This window comes from Echinops telfairi, unplaced genomic scaffold, assembly GCF_000313985.2.
Source record: "Echinops telfairi isolate 266 unplaced genomic scaffold, ASM31398v2 ScPeMD7_2;HRSCAF=8, whole genome shotgun sequence".
NCBI lineage: Eukaryota > Metazoa > Chordata > Mammalia > Afrosoricida > Tenrecidae > Echinops > Echinops telfairi.
Window position 1 is genome coordinate 12068500 of NW_022103898.1, and position 5063 is coordinate 12073562.

The following is a 5063-nucleotide window of genomic DNA, read 5'->3' on the forward strand; positions in this document are numbered from 1 at the left end:
CCCCCCCCCCCCCCCCCCCCCCCCCCCCCCCACCCCCCCCCCCCCCCCTACACACACAGATTGACAGACGTAGAGGTGAGAGTTCTATGTGGAGAATTTAGGGTGGAAGCAGAATTCAGTGCATTTCCAAAGCACCCATATTTTCCCTTTGATCCAGATATCTAAATCAAGGAATTTAGCTGAAGGACATAACCAGACAAGCCACTGCCTCCCTCCTCTTCCCTGAGACCAGAAGAACTAGATGGGGCCTGGCTACCACCATTGACGATTCTTCCCAGGGCCCCATAGATGGTCCTAGGTAGAACAGGAGAAAAATGTAGAACAAAGCTCAAATTCTTTAGAGCGGTCAGAGTAGTCACACCAGTTGAAACCAGAGGACAGACTCCTGGAACTATCCCCCTAAAACTCCCTAAACCTTGAGCTGAAACTTGTCTCAAAGCCACCTTTCGGCAAAATAGCAGAACGGCACACAACATAAAGGAAGTGACCCATAGAAACGGTGCCTACCTGAAATACCATCTGTTTAAGACCAACAGATCGACATTTACTCTGATGCAAAGATGACAAGATAAGGGGGACAAGGGAGCTAGGAGTCCTGGAAAGGGAACACAGAACGTTGATACCTTGTGAAAATTCTAACAAATGTCAATGGAAAATGTGTATGGGCATTGTCAAATGGGAGCCTAACCTGCTGGGTAAACTTTCACCAGGAACACAATAAATATTGTTTTCTAAAAAAAAAAAAAAAGAATTTAATCAGATAAGTGGGGAGCTCTCCTTTTGTCAGAGTTGCGCGATTCTGAGAAGTGAAAAGTAACCAGGCCTCCTCACCTAAGGGGACCAAATGGATTGTGGTGCAGCGACAACGTGCAGCCATGTGAGACAAAGACAATGCTGTGGGCCTCTAAAGAGCATGCTGTCGCATCCATGGGGGTTGATATGGAATGCTTTTCATGCTTTATGAAGCGAAGGGAGGAAAGAATTGCTCATCATCTGAGTAGGACCATTCACAGGCAGATGCAGGCCTGGATGCGCACCCCAGCCTGGTGGGAAGATCTGGGAGAGGGCATACCCCCATCACCTTGACTAGGGACAGCTCTTGGGGGATGGGATTGCCAGATGATTTTTACATTTCTTTCTTTTCTTTGAACTGGTTTCTATACTTTTCTGTAACGGTTATATTACTTTGGTGTTTTTAAAAGCCTGGTTATTTTAAAGTCGTGCTTAAGACAAGGTTGGTAATAAATACAAACTCTTAAGAATACAGGACCTTGGCCAAATAGTTCTCCCAAAACCTAGCAGGACTAGGTAACAAATACTCCCCCAAGGGCTGTTGACTGACTGACAAACTGGAAGTTTTGACCCACTGCTGCCCTGCTTGGGGAATCGATCTGCCTAAGTAGAAGGTAGCCTTGTTCTCAGGTGGATGCTGCCTGTCTGAAGGGGGCAGGGTGATGCAAACAGGGGAATGTGACCTTGGGCCATGGGTTGGGGCCTCTGGGCCGGTTGCAGGGGCCAGGGCCTCTTAATTTGGTTGCTTGCTTTTAAAGAGACCTAACTCATTATCTTTCCTCAAGGCCCAGCCCACTGTGTGAAATAACTTAAGCTGGAGTTTAAGGGACAGCTGAAGAAAGGAATGTGCCTTGGTTCAGGAGGCGGACCCCCAGGCCTGTTTCTAGCTTTATCAGTTCCACTGGCTGCACCTCAGCAGGAGGGAACTGGGGCTGCATTTTCAAGGCTCCATCAAATCTGTGCCTTCTTCCCAGGCTGCTCTTTTGGGTTTCATTCTCTGTGGCTGATGAACAGAGGCTGTCATCATAGGACGCTCCCTTGTGGAGGAGCTCCGCATTAGAATGCACCAGGACGCCTGCCTCCTTGTCACTGCAGACAAGATGGGGTCCCAGTGGTGAGGGGCTCCTGGGGAGCACTCCCAGCACGTACACCCTGTGGATCAGAGGCTCGATAAACTCTTCCTTTAGATTAGCGAAAATAATGTTATGGTTGGGGTCACCACATGAACTATATTAAAGGGTCGCAGCATTAGGAAGGTTGAGAACCACTGCTTTAGATGCTCAGTGTTAACAGCCACTCAACACCCCTCAGCCCAACATCTGGTCACCACCAGAGCTTTTCCTGTTGGGGCAGAATGGGGGTCTTCATTTTATTTCATTTAAGCAGTCCCATTTTTTCTGCCCACACCCTCCTGGCCTGCCTTGTGAAATAAGCTTTGTGAGCTCCACAGGTTCCTTCAGAGGGAGGCCATGTCTTTCCCACGGAAGGTTCTTGAGAGCACTTGAGATAAGTGGAGCAAAGTGCCCGTGTAGTGGGTGCTCTAGAAGTATCACTAACAGGGACTCTTATAAAGGCCTGCCCTCAGCAAGCACTTGGCATAAATTATTTTATTAATCCTCATGACAAGAGGGTTTGTGTAGCCAGCAAGCCAAGCTATAGAGAGATCTAAAGGCCCTATTCACACAGCTGGTTGGTGACCTCAGGACTCGCACACAGGCCCATCTGGCCTTGTTTGCCTTCTGCTCACCTTCGCATTCCATAGATTCAGAAAGTAGAACTAGCCAGCCCATTCTCTGCCTTGCAAAGCAGGCCTCTGCTAGAGATTGGGGGTCTTGGGGGAATTCAGGACGATTCAGCCTGAATCGTAGTAGATTTAATCGCTTTCTTATGGTTTATTCTTACACCGTTGTGTTACCCTAGGAATGTTAGCCTTGGATTGTGTTTCGTTGCAATTTCATGCAGTGTTTGAGGATGTTTTGTAGTTTAACCACAGACCAGCAGCTGGAATTGGTTGGTATAGGCTGTGCTCCCCGAGTCTGAGGCAGTCTGCCCATTTCTCCCTCCCACACAACAGGTTAGGTAAGAACAGCGTAGAGTGTCAAGATGTTAGAAAATAGGCCCAAGGTGTAATCATTTCCCCTTGTGAGATGCTGTTTTCCCCAGCAGGTGGAACGGACAAAAACCGTAAGCTCTAGTTATACCTTGTGGTGGTTAACACTAGAAGCCTCCAGTAGCTTCCTGCTTATCTGACACCCACTCTTTTTTAAAAAAGAAAAAACATTGTTATTTTTATGTACAGTTACAGCTCAAATTGATTTCCCATTCAACAGTTTATGTTGAATATTTTGTGACCTTAGTACGTCCCCACAGCAACTCTGTCCACTTCCTCCCAGGGTTTCCCATGTGCATCCAGCCATCTGTCCTGCCCCTGAGTACATTCTGAACATGCAACTACAGAAGGCCTTTGGGGAGCAGGTTCCTCATGGGGGAGTCTTCTTGGGAACCGTCAAAGAATGTTTTGTTCTGTGTGTAAACATTTTCTTGACTTTTTTTAGTGGCTTCTTAAAATAGTTGACCTATTGTGACTGTCTGATTTCACTCAGCATAATGTCCTTCAGGTTCATTCATCTTATGAAGTGTTGTGAGTAGTCATTGTTAGGGTTTAACATTGCATCGTATTCTTTTGTGTTTATGTACCATAGTTTGTTTATCCATTCATCTATTAATGGGCACTTGGATTGTTTTCTTTTTGCTATTGTGAATAATGCTGTGGTGAACATGGATGTGCATGTATTCATTTGTGTTACCGCTAGTCTTTTTCTAGGACCTGGTTTCCCGAAGTGAGTGATACTGCCCTGACAGTGGGGGAGGAACTGTTAAAATGATACAAGGGGCCTGCAAATGCAGTTATCTATACTTTATCCTGGATTATGGGCTATAGTATAAAAGCTTTTAATTGTCAGGGGGTGCTGACTATTTTTGTTTGTTTGTTTGTTTGTTTGTTTGTTTGTTTGTTTGAAAAGGGCTGGTAGACCCAATAAGTTTGGGAACCTATGGGACATTGAGATAGTTTATTGTGCCAGCCTGGGATTAACTGAAGGGCAGAGAGATAAATGCCTTGGTGAGTCTCGCCTTTCTTGTCTTGCTCTTTGATCATCACCAGCCTTGTTTGTCCTGTGCCTCAATTTAAAGGCTACACTACCTGTGGGACGCCTAGCCTGTGGACTGTTGCCGGAGACCAGCTCCGGCGTGTTGGCGCCCGAACAGGGATCCTGATGATAGAGTGGGAGAATATATAGTTTCTCAAAACAAGAACAGCGACTCTGAAATGAATATTAAACAGTTGCAGCAAGATGTACAATCTATAATGAAACTTTTGCAGAATATATCTACAGGTAATGTAATGAATGATGACAGATCTGGAATTCCTGATTTGCAGACTAAAAATTTACATGCTTATCCAATTACGCTTCCCATAAGTAAAAATTTGGGACAAATCTCTATGAATCCAGTAAAATCGGATGTTACAGAAAAAATGTCTCCTTTGCAAAAGAGTTTGAAAGAAGCCTTTCGAGACGGGGAAGATATTAGTGGATTTCAAGCATTTCCTGTAATACAGGATGCTCAAGGACAGAGACAATATGAAACTATACCTTTAATTAATGCCTCTGATGTTGTCATTCAACAGTTGTTCTTGTCCATTCAGACGTTGCTACATGAGCGACAAAACCCTTGCTATTTCGGATATCTTAGGGCTCATTCACAACTATCTGGACCCTTAACTGATGGTAACAATATTGCTGATTGGGCCACTTGAAATAAGCTATGTTGTTTGACTATAGAGGAAAAAGCTATCCGATCGCATAACCTTCATCATCAAAATGCTCAATCCTTACGATTTCAATTTAAATTAACCAGAGACCAAGCAGCAGTCCGAGGAGGATCTGCTCCTGCAAGACTTCAGCCGAAACTTGTCGGCCAAGTCCTCCGCGCTTTTCTTCGGGAACGCCTTTATCGTGTCGGCCATCCCCATCTGGCTGTATTGGCGGATATGGCATATGGATCTTATCCAGTCGGCTGTTCTATATAGTGTGATGACCCTAATAAGCACTTACCTGGCAGGGGAGATACCATGATCACGAAGGTGGTTTTCCCAGGGCGAGGCTTATCCATTGCATACATTCACGTTTCAGGATGTTTCTTTGGTCCTCCTGAACCCTACTTTTCTATATTCTCTTTTTTCTTAAGACCACTCACCCAACTTCAGCTTT

At 45.3% G+C, this 5063-nt stretch overlaps 1 protein-coding gene and 1 non-coding gene across 2 annotated transcripts in view; both read left to right on the forward strand.

Annotated features, from left to right (window-relative positions):
• Nucleotides 1-5063, forward strand: part of SREBF2 (sterol regulatory element binding transcription factor 2) — a 65872-nt gene that overhangs the window by 25017 nt on the left and 35792 nt on the right. The gene's annotated exons all lie outside the window — the stretch shown is intronic.
• On the forward strand, nt 4900-5060 carry LOC115870850. Its single transcript, XR_004046957.1, has one exon. It is a non-coding gene; the product is annotated as a U1 spliceosomal RNA (small nuclear RNA).